The sequence below is a fragment of the Chiloscyllium punctatum genome, chromosome 3 (genome assembly GCF_047496795.1).
Source record: "Chiloscyllium punctatum isolate Juve2018m chromosome 3, sChiPun1.3, whole genome shotgun sequence".
NCBI classification, from domain to species: domain Eukaryota; kingdom Metazoa; phylum Chordata; class Chondrichthyes; order Orectolobiformes; family Hemiscylliidae; genus Chiloscyllium; species Chiloscyllium punctatum.
The window spans coordinates 129,399,238-129,411,720 of NC_092741.1; the positions used below are offsets into that span (position 1 = coordinate 129,399,238).

Consider the following 12,483-nt stretch of genomic DNA (forward strand, 5'->3'; position numbering starts at 1 on the left):
AACAGCACGAATGCCTCACAAGTGCTTAGATTCATAGCCGAGTGATCAACTCCATCCCCCACTGCCTCCCTGCTCAAAAAAGGGACAAATTTAGTGCTTCCAAATGCCATACTTTTTTTTAAAAATACATTATGTGGAATGACCTATTTGAAAGGGTAGTGAAAGCAGATTCAACAATAAGTTACCAACAGGACTCTGGATAAATAAATGAAAAGTGAAATATTTCAGCTCAATGTGGATTGAGTGTGTCTAATTGGATAGCTCTTTCAAAGGCTGACATAACAAAGATAGTCTGAATGACCTCTTCCTGTGTTGTAGGTCTTTGCGATTTCCATGTTATTTGTGCAGTTTTGAGGCACATGCAGTACCCATTGTGTCTGTGCACAAAACAGTCAATTCATTTCATAGTAATCTGCTGGTGTTGGTTGCCACACACTTTCAGGCAGCTTTGTACATTGATTCTTTTTTCCATTACCACATTCTAATGGCCCAGCTGAGACATAAAGCTAATTATCACAACTCACCCCAATGAAACATAAAAACGAGCTCCTTGAAACACAAAACCATTTTGGAAGTGGTCAGAAACATGTAGAAAATTTTCTCATTAAACTTGATCATTTGTCTCCTACAATATTTGCCACAATGGATCCTGATTTCGAGGATGTGATTCGATTTTCTGAAGACAGCTAAGGCACTGTTATAACAACACCAATTTCCATCCAGCAACCTTTCTTCCCTAACTCAGAAAAAAAACAAAATGTATGACTACAATTCTAAAGAAGGATGTTGCCGGGGTTGGATGGTTTAAGCTATAGATAGAGGCTGAATAGGCTGGGACTATTTTCCCTGCAGCCTCAGAGACTGAAGGGTGATCTTACAGAAGTTTATAAAATCATGAGAGGCAAAGATAGGGTGAATAGCCAGGGTATTTTTCCCAGGATAGGTGAGTCCAAAACTAGAGGGCACAGATTTAAGGTGAGAGGGGAAAGATACAAAAGGGACCTAAGGTGTTACTTTTCCATGCAGAGGGTGATGTGCGTGTAGAATGAGCTGCCAGAGGAGGTGGTGGAGGCTGGTCCAATTACAACATTTAAAAGGCATCTGGAAGGGTATATGAATAGGAAGGGATTTGAGGATAGGGGCCAAAAGCTGGCAAATGGGACTAGATTAATTTAGGGTATCTGGTCGGTGCATATGAGTTGGAACAAAAGGTCTGTTTCCCTGCTGTACAGCTCTATGACTTTAGGAGTCTAAGCGACAAAACAAACAATCTGACGACGTTGGCAATGATTTTTTTATAATACACAAACCACAGTAAACAAAATTTCTAATGGATAAGACAAAAGAAAGGCAAAAGTCAGCTGGAATTTTGGCAAAATAGTCTACTATATAAAAGCTGAGATTCATTGATGAATACAACCTTACTAAGGCCACAGTTGAAGTAAAGTGTGCAGTCCTGGGAAATGCACATTGATAACTGTTCACAGGTTAGAAAGAAACAAGACTTTACAACCAGCCATTTTGTGAAGGGCTCTCACTTCTGATATAAATAAAAGCTGTGTGTTCACTTGCCAATCTGGGCAGTGAGCAGAGTATCTAGGCCAACACGCCAAAGCTGTGTTGAATGAGTGCTGCACAGTTAGAGGTATAGTCTACCAGATTAAATGGGAAACTGAGGCCATTGGCTCTGTCCATGTAAAAATGACAAAGCACTATCTGAGGAAGAGCGGGGATGTACTTCTTTTACAAGATCATGATACTGAAGAAATTAATTTTAAAGTTGCATTGGCTCCACCCAATTTGATGATGTCTTGGAATGGAGAAACAGTAGCCTTGTACGAGGTCTGAAAGACCATGACAGACCAAGCTCCTGATGTTTGTGATTCAACCTAATTAGTTGATGTTAATTGTACTTAATTTCAATAATGCAATAAGCTACGCTATGTTAAGGATGTCAAGTGCCTCTTCTTGTTAAAACTCTCTCTCGCAGTATATCCCATATCCATGATAATTCAACAGTCCCTTAGATTCAGCATAGAAAGGATGATCAAGGGTTTTGTGGTGCAGTGGTAGTGCTCCTAGATCTAGACAGGAAACGTGGGTTCAAATCCCACCTGCCCCAGAGAGGTGCAATAACATCTCTGAATAGTTGAATTAGAAATATCGAGAAATGATCATTGGTGGAAATGAACAAGCCAAACCACTGTGGTTGGTATACAAATTCCAGTATAAAGCTGTGATCAGAGATTGGCGGTGTTAATGAAACATATGAAGGGAGAAAATGGTGGAGAGAACCAATACACCAGGAAATTTTTAAAAATCAAGACAAGAGTTTTTACCACTTGAAACGCATCATCACTTTAAGAAGACACAGATAGTTCTTCAGCTGCTGGATCACAAAAAGTGAAAGCAGTGGACTAGAAGAAAATATTCAACCAAAAGCTGGGAAAGAGGCAAAAGCAAAACAGTGTGGGTTTGGAAAAAGTGCAAAAGGTAGCCACACTGAGAAGGGTCAGAGACTTTTAAGACAAAGTTTTTATAGTAAGCATTTAGGAGCTTCAGGGGTAACGTTAGGGGTCCCTGAGGACAAGAAGGAGACATTTTATAATAATGAAGCAATGACCAGGCCGAGAAGGAAAGATGGTAATGGAGATCATGGACCTTTTGAAATGAGCATCACTGCCATGATGATTTGGTTCCATGAGACAGAGAAAGGATTAGAAAAGTAATTTTTACCAAGTTCACAGTTTCAAAACTGTAGCAGTTTATCAACAGCAGTAAAAATGCAAATTAAAAAATTTGAAGAAAAGGTCTAAGCAGAAGGATTTTGGAAGAATTTCAAGAAAATCAAGAAATTCTAAGAATTTTAAGACAATTGAGAAATTCATAGAACGTAGAACATTACAGCGCAGTACAGGCCCTTCGGCCCTCGATGTTGCGCCAACTTGTCACACCAACCTGAAGCCCATCTAACCTACACTGTTCCATGTATGTCCATATGCTTGTCCAATGACGATTTAAATGTACTTAAAGTTGGCAAATCTACTACAATTGCAGGCAAAGCATTCTATACCCTTACTACTCTCTGAGTAAAGAAACTACCTCTGACATCTGTCCTATATCTATCACCCCTCAGTTTAATGCTATGCCCCCTTGTGCTCGCCGTCACCATACTTGCAAAAGGTTCTCCCTGTCCACCCTATCTAACCCTCTGGTTATCTTATATGTCTCTATTGAGTCACCTCTCAACCTTCTTCTCTCTAATGAAAACAGCCTCAAGTCCCTCAGCCTTTCCTTGTAAGATCTTCCCTCCATATCAGGCAACATCCTAGTAAATCTCCTCTGTACCTTTTCCAAAGCTTCTACATCCTTCTTATAATGCGGTGACCAGAAATGTACACAATACTCCAAATGCGGCCGCACCAGAGCTTTGTACAGCTGCAGCATAACCTCATGGTTCCAGAACTCGATCCCTCTATTAAAAAAAGCTAAAACACTGTAAGCCTTCTTAACAACCCTGTCAACCTGGGTGACAACTTTCAAGGATCTGTGTATCTGGACACCGAGATCTCTCTACTCATCTACACTAACAAGAATCTTACCATTAGCCCAGAACTTTGCATTCCAGTTACTCCGACCAAAGTGAATCACCTCACACTTGTCTGCATTAAACTCCATTTGCCACCTCTCGGCCCAGCTCTGCAGCTTATCTGTGTTTCTCTGTAACCTATAACATCCTTTGTCACTATGCACAATTCCACTGACCTTAGTGTCCTCTGCAAATTTACTAACCTACCCTTCTACGCCCTCATCCAGGTCATTTATAAAAATGATGAATAGCAATGGACCCAACACCAACCCTTGTGGTATACCACTAGTAACTGGACTCCAGGATGAACATTTCCCATCAACCACCACCCTCTGTCTTCTTTCAGCAAGCCAATTACTGATCCAAACTACTATATCTCCCACAATCCCATTCCTCCGCATTTTGTACAATAGCCTACTGTGGGGAACCTTATCGAACGTCTTGCTGAAATCCATATACACCACATAAACCAGTTTACTCTCATCTACCTGTTTGGTCACCTCATATTTTAAAATGAAATTTCAGCAGGAGGGGTAATTAAGGGTCATTGAAGAATTTGATTTCAAAATATTGTGCAAGGTACATGATTTCTGATCAGACCTTGAAAGGCAGGAAAGTGACCACTTTTTTGAGAAGAAGCAGAAAAATATCTATCCTGGCTGCAGAAAAAAATCATCCTTAAGGTGCAAATCACTATTTTGATCATTATAAAAGTGCAAACACTCCAGTAAGCAGAATGGAGATGCACTATTGCCATTTAATGGAGTGTAAAAGTTTGAAACAAGTAACACAATGCAATTTACAAGCTTGAGTACAGCAATACAAAATACAAACTTAAAGAGAGAGGACCATAAATAGTATTGAAATGCTGCAAGTTAACAACAGCTTTAATAGAATAAGAGCAAATTTGCACATTGAGAAGAAATTAAAGAAGACATTATACTTCCAGGAATATTTTATGTCAGAGTTAGACTAAACAGAACACGGAATGGACATCTTGGAGAAAACAATAAATTCAACACAAAATCTGAAATCAAATGACTTATGCATTAATGTATTCAGTTGGTCTATAGGGAATCATGATAAAAATTGCCAAAATATCACAGAAGATATAGTTAACTTTGATGAATTTTTAAAAGCCTTTGATAATTACTTCAATTCACCAAACAAAAAAAAATTGTTGAAAGAGTTCCAAGGGAATCCATGGACAATTGACTTCTTCAGATTGGTGAAAAACAGTGAAAAACAGTGACTAATGTGTTTTGAAATTCATGAGGTACAGTAGCCTCCATTGGGAAAGATACATGCTGTAAACATTATAACTATACGAGAAAAGATGATGGAAGTATTCCTTGAGGAAATTCAAACAAAATTAGTGATTAAAACAACACAAGGTTCTCAATTTTCATTAATGGACACCGTACTAATCATATATTTGATACAGGGCCCTGTCGGATCAAATAGCATGGGTGAAGAAACAAAAGTTACAGGCTGCAAGGATGAAGTTACGAGTCCAGATGGAACTACTTCTATGATCAAGCATGTTTTAAGTAAACGTGCAAAACAAACTTTGTATAGGAATTAAACTTGGTTTGTGGTTAACAATTAACACTTTCCTCATTTGAGCCAGAACACCTTGCCCTCCACAATTATTATTCCCTTGGAACTCTTCCAACAATTTTTTTTTATTGTTTGTTGGATTGAAGTAATTATCAAAGGCTTTTAAATATTCATCAGTGTTAACTATACCTGCTATGATATTTTAGTAATTTTTATGGGATATAGGTACTGCTGGCAAGGTCAGCATTTATTGTCAATCCCTAATTCCAGGAGCAGCAATTACTGTTTTATATGCTGGTGCATTGTTTTGGAACTTTTTTGGCTGCTATCACGTAAAATCAATTGTCAGCTGTTAATAGTCCGCATTGGCAGCTGTTCATTCCACTGGGCTGACCTTTATTCATTCCTTTGTCTTGCCAACCATTCTTCTCTCTCTTTGGGCCCTATCCCCTCCTATCATTTACTCCTTCCCCCTCTGCATAAATACCAATCTTTTCCCTGCTCTCATCAGGGTCACTGAACCCATAACGTTAACACTGCTTTCTCTCCACAGATGTTGCCAGACCTGTTGAGTTTTTTCCAGTAATTTCTGTTTTTGGTTTTGATTCTGATTTCTAGCATCCACAATTCTTTCAGGCTTTTTTTCTTCAGTAGAAGCAATTATTGGGCTTCCTAGACTCACAGCAGAATGAAAACAGAAGAAAGAAACTCTTAAGATTACAAACTTTGGCTTAATGGAACCGGCTCATACTGTCAGCAGAAAGGAAGTCACAGATTTTAGAGGATGGGGGAATGTTTTCCATTCCTATCTGCACTGAAGATCAATGCAATCCATTCCCTCTCAGCGCACAATTGTCAGTGTCAATGATAAAGATCATACTGAATGAGCAGCAAGTTTCTAGAACGTGACGAGGGATGCAAAAATGCCTCGTTCACTCGAAAGACAAACACAGAGAAGGAATGAAGACATCTAACCTTGTCAACAGGTCTGACAGCTTATATACTTCAACTCGGATGTATCAGCACATTGACTGTAAATATTTGTTTGAACAAATGGAAATAAGCTACATGTAACTCCATCGTTGCCAGACTATGTCACAGTCATAAAGAAGAAATTGCCTGGTCTGAAAAACAGAAACAGAACACCTCTATTGTCACGACAGGGGACTCTAAAGCCTAGGGCACAGATTGGTGCTTCTGTGGCCAAAAACAAGATTCCAGGATGGTGTTTTGCCTCCCTGGTGCCAGGATCAAGGATATCTCTGAGTGGCGCAGGAAATTCTAAAAGGGGAGGGTGAACAGCTACCACAGGAAGACAGATGAGGTCCTGTAAAGGGAATTTAGGAAGTTCGGCAGAAAGTTGAAAAGCAGGACCTCCAGGGTTGTAATCCCAGGATCTATACCAGTGCCAGAAATGAGAAGATAACACAGTTGAATGCATGGCTAAAGAGCTTGCATAGGAAGGAGGGCTTTAGATACCTGGATCATTGGGATTTCTTCCATTCCTCCATCCTGTAAAATCTGAGATTTCCTTTCTGTTCACAGTATGAGTTGGTTCTGTTATGCCAATGTAGGTAATCTTAAGAGTTTCTTTCTTCTGAACAATAAGTTTGGATTGTAACTCAACTGGAGGGGCACAAATATCCATGCATGGGAGTTGGCTACTGTCACTCGATGGGGTTTAAACAAGTGTGGCAGGGGCTGCAGGCACCAGACCAATAGATCAGGATGCAGAGCAATTGAGAAGAAGGTAAAGGTTAAGTCAAGTAAGTCTAATAACAAGAACAAACAGAGCCAGATTAATGAACACAGTGGGACTGGCAGTCTGAAGGGAATTTATACAAGGAATATAACAAGAAAGGGAGATGAGCTTAGAGCCTGGATTAGTACATGGAACTACAATGTTATAGCCATTACAAAAACTTGGTTGAGAGAAGTGTAGGATTGGTAACTCAAATTCCAGTGTTGAGATGTTTCAGGAGTGATAGAGAGGTAGGTGTAAGGGATGGGGGAGTTTCATCACTGATTAAGAAGAATGTCACAGCTACACTAAGAGAAGATATCTCGGAGGACTCACCCAGTACAGCCATATAGATAGAACTCAGGAATAAGAAAGGTGTAATCATTATGATAGAGTTATTCCATGGGCCTTCCAATGGCTACTGGGAGATAAAGGAACAGATATGTAGGCAGATGATGGAAAGATGCAAAAACAATAGGCTTGTTATATTAGATGAATTTAACTTTCCCATTCGTGCCAGAGAGTTAGAAAGACAGAATTTGTCTGGTGCATCCAGAAAGGTTTCTTGAAACAATAAATAGTCAAACTAGGGAAGCGGCTGTACTCGGCTTTGCCTAAGGGAATGAGCCTGGCCAGATGATCAAGGTTTTGGTGGGGGACCATTTTGGGAACAGTGATCATAACTCTGTACAGTTTAAGATAGTTCTGGATAAGAAAAAGACTGGTCCTCTGGTAAAAATGCTGAATTGGGAAAAAGCTCATTAAAACTGTAGCAGGTATGAAATGGAGAACTTAGATTGGGAGTTACTGTTTGAGGGTCGATCCATATTTGATATGTCAGAGTCTTTTAAAAGCCTTTGAAATAGTGTTCAGCACATTCCTATGAGGATGAAAGATAAGGATGACAAGATTTGGGAACTGTGGATGACAAGAGATATTAAATGTCTAGCCAAAAAGGAAAAGGAAGCATATGTAGATTTAAGAACCTGAAATAAGAAAGGCCTTTGAGCAATATAAAGGAATTAGGAAAGATTTTAAACAAGGAACTAGGAGGGCTAAAAGGGGCCATGAAATATCCTTTGCAAATAGAATTAAGGAGAATCCCAATGAATATCACATAGATATTTAGGAGCAAGTGGGTAGCTATGGAAAGGGTAAATCCACTCAAGGACAAAGAAGGAAATTTATGCATGGAGCCAGCGGAAATGGCTCATGAATACTTTGCATCAGTATTCACCAAGGAGAAGGACATGGCTGATGGTAACATTAGGGAGGGGTATGTTAATATTCCAGATCAGTGATGTTCCAGTGTAGATGAACTAATTAGCAAGTTTACAGAGCAAGTCCCCAGAGCCTGATGGAATCTATCCCACGATACTGTGGGAGGCAAGGGAGGTGATTGCAGGGGCTTTGGCAGAAATCTTTGCACCCGCTTTAGCCATAAGAAGATCCCAGAAGATTGGAGAATAGTTAATGCTGTTTATGAAGTGTCATAGGGAAATCCAGGAAATTATAGGCAGATGAGCCTTATATTAGTGGCAGGGAAATAATTGGAGAAGGTTCTTAGGGACAGGGTTTACTCTCAATTGGGAAAGAATGGACTTATGAGGGATAGTCAGCATGGTTTTTTGCTGAAGAGATTTTGTCTCTTGAAACAATAAATAGTCAAACTAGGGAAGCGGCTGTACTCGGCTTTGCCGAAGGGAATGAGCCTGGCCAGGTGATCAAGGTTTTGGTGGGGGACCAAATTTGTCTGAATATTTAGAGGAAGCAATGAAAATAATTAATGAGGTTAGGGCAGTGGATGTTATCTACCTGGACTTAACTACAACATTTGACAAGGTCATTCATGGTTGGCTGGTCCAGAAAATTAAGGCACATGGGATCAGAGGTGAGCTGGTAAGGTGGTCACAACTATCATTCTGTTGTGCAGGGATATTTTTCTGACTCATAGTCTGTGATCAGACATGTTCCAATGAAAGTGATCTGATTAGCAAGTTTGCAGACAACAGGAAATTTGATAGGATTGTTCATAGCAAGGAAGGTAGTCAAAGGATACAGCAGGATACACATCATTTGTAAATTTGAGAGGTCAAATGCAAGAGGAAAATATGTAGTAAGTGGCAATACCCCTCGGAGCACTGAAATACAGAGGGATATCGGGTGCAAGTGGCAACTCAATTGGATAAGGCAGTAAAGATATGGCATACTTGCCTTCATTGGTCAGGGCATTGAGTATAAAGGTAGACAAGTCATGTACAGGTGTATAAAACTTTAGTTCTGCCACAACTGGAATACTGTGTGCAGTTCTGTCCTCCACATTACAGGAAGGTAGTGGAGACTTTGGAAAGTGGCGAAAAAGAGGTTTACCAGGATGTTACCTGGATTGGACTTTGTTAGCTATAAGGAGAAGTTGGGCAAACCTGGATTGTTTTTATGACAGAGTTGGAGGCAGAAGGGTGACTTTGTACAAGTATAAAAAATTGTGAGAGGATGGATAGGGTGGATAGTCGGAGACCTTTTCCCAGTGTGCAAGTGTCAAATAGTAAGGGGTTTATCATGAGGGGGGAAGCTGATTGGAGATGTGTAAAGGAAATTTCTTACCCGGATGGTGTTGGTGCCTGGAACATGATGCCAGGGGAGGTGGTAGAAGCAGATATAATAGCAACATTTAGGAGGCATTTAGACACATGATCAGGTTGGGAATACAAGGATATAGACATATGCAGATAATGGGATTAATTTAGAATGGTACCATGGTCGCTGTAGATGTGGTGGGCCAAAAGGCCTGTTCCTGTGCTGTACTGTTCTATGTTCTATGTTTTGTTCTATGAGTCAATTCCCTGCTCCAGAAACTCAATATATTACAATTCAGAAGGTCCTTACTCTCACAGAACTTCACCTTCCATGGTGGACATTCTTGAGAGTAAAGTTTCCTAGATGACAGTTTTGCTCAACTGCTTGAGTTAGCGGGGAACAGTTCAACTCACAGGAAATTTAGGATCTAGGTTAACCATTCTCAAGTTAAAGACTAACCAAACTTCTAAATCAGAAGGAAATGTGTTTTAAAAGATTTGCGCAACCTTCAGACCGATTATGGTTGCGAAGTCAGAGATTTGAGGGGACATGGAGTAGTGGTAAATGTAAAAGTACTTAAACATACGAATGTATAATGGCTAACAATGAGAGAAATAAACTTTACAGGAGGTGCTGTAATAGGTTCTATTAGAATGTTGCCATTGTGTTCACAACTCACAGAATGCTGAGAGGCCTGGATAGAGTGGACATGGAGAAGATGTTTCCACTCCTGGGAGAGACTAGAGCTCAAGGGTGAAGGAACAACACTTCAGAACTGAAATGAGGAGTTTCGGCAAGAGGGTGGCAAATCTGTGGACCTCATAGCTGCAGAAGGCTCTCGATGCCACGTCATTGAGTGAATTAAGACAGAGACAGATAGGTTCTTGTTTTGTAAGAGGATCAAGGGTTACGATGGTTGAGAAATATATTGAAATGCTCAAATGGCAGAGCCCAATCACCTAATTCTGCTCCTATAACTAATGATCTTCCTAGCTCCACCCAACCTGATGATTTCGTACAGAGTTTGAGTGAAGAAACAATTCGAGTTGCACAAGGTCCTGATCGAGATAGAAATGACATATGTGCCCCTGATGGTTGTAATTCTGCTTAATGAATTAATATTGATTATCCTCATTGTTAGCATGTAATAAACTACACCTTGTTATGTAAAACAAGTGCCTCTTCTTGTTAATATTTCCTAACAATCTACCCTCTATCACTGATAGTTAGACGGACCCCTAGACTCAAACAAAGGAGGACTCATAGTTTCAAATTATCCCAACCAGCAACTGTTAATGATTGGCACCCAGAACCCAGTACAACACCTCCTGATGTCCAAAAAAACCAATGTCCCTCCCCAACTCCAAATCATTAGATTTACGGGTTATTGTTGACTGGACCTTTCTATACACAAATTGCTTCTTAGGTTTCCTACACCACAAACATGATCAATGCTTTAAAATTATTTCAGTATTTTCTGGAAGTCATGAGTTTATGAAATAAGCCAGTTGAATGGATCTTTTTAAAAATGGCTTTATTTCTTATTCAGATAGATTACCATTAAAAAAGAATCCTGAAGAATCTTTTAAATCATGCAGGGATGATTTTGTGACATGTTGTAGTACTTGAAAAGAAATTGGCTTCAAACTGCTTGTTACTATTCTGGCTCAGGATGTGTAATAATGAAGGTCTGAAGTGAAGGCTGTAGGAATGGGTGGATTGAGATTAGTAAATGATAATATTCACAACCTGTGAATGTACATTGTCTGTTGCTCCCAAGCCCATAGTTGGCATGCTAAATTGTTATAAAGAATCCATTTAATGCTAAAGACACCAGTTTGTAATAAACAGACAGGTTTTCCAGAATCTACTGACCGTGGTGTTTTGGAACATATCCAGAGCATCTCAAGGGCCTCCTTGGTGAATATAGTTGGCATAGAAAAGCTTGTGTAGCCTTTAAATTCTTGTTACTCAGCATATCCATAGATCTACCACCATAAGTGTAGTTGAGTGGAGTTCCTGAAGCTTTCACCCACTGATACCACTTGGCTAGCTTTGAAAAACTGAGATTAATGCAAGGTTATATAAAGCGGAGGTAAAGTTCACAGAAAGCAGGAAAAGTAATATTGAAGCTGGAGGATAAAATTAAAAAGGAAATCTCAAAGTTGAGAGGATGTGGGCTGACGACTAGCCTTATGAAATTAGCAACTTTAGCACAAAATCAGGGAAATCGGATGATAGAGCATTTCTACAGAGGTACCCATCACAGTGGGACACTATAACAAAGCAGTTCAAGTTGAGATTGAGGCAGGGAGCTGATAGAATTTATTTGTTACGGTAAAGATAGTGGAATCTGGAAGAACACGGATGTTGGGGTAGAGAGAGAGAAAGTATGTGTGTGTGTGTGTGTGGTGTAGAGTGTCGACCTTTGGGACTGCTCAGGGAAAACTGTGGATTTTTGAAGATTTGAAGATTGGAAGAGGAACAAAGCAATCAGGTCAACGTGAGCGATCATTTAAAGTCACAGGAGATTAGTAGTGGAACATGAAAGCATTTAAGGAAGACTGTGGATGTTGTTTGGAAGGCTTAGACCAGAGTGGAGGTCAAGATAGAACGAACCATGAGGAACATTTTGAGTGATCATTGCTTCTCTTACTGGACTTGGTGAAAACATGCCTGTTTCTCCTGGCTTACCAAAAGCTTGGGAGTAAAGGCACTTATTTGATATATTCAATCCAAGCTGTATCTTTTATCTGCTACATCTGTAGCGGGCCTTAAAAACAGGCAAAAACAGCTTAAAAATAGAAACTCTCAAAATAGAAGCATGTAGCTTTCTTAAGAGGTTTCAACAACTGACTCACCTCCTGAGAATGGATTAGGTACTCACTTTGTATCTGCTTTGAAGACTGCAAATGGATGGACTGGTTTCCCCATAATTGGAAGTTAAAATAACCCCCACTATGGCTTTTTCACATTTTCCAATTGGAAGGATGTAGAGTTGTGATGTGAACTGCTG

At 39.8% G+C, this 12,483-nt stretch overlaps 1 protein-coding gene across 3 annotated transcripts in view; it reads right to left on the bottom strand.

Annotated features, from left to right (window-relative positions):
* LOC140464913 (CUB and sushi domain-containing protein 1-like) overlaps nt 1–12,483 on the bottom strand; it is a 2,358,623-nt gene that overhangs the window by 2,100,766 nt on the left and 245,374 nt on the right. The window lies entirely within an intron of this gene.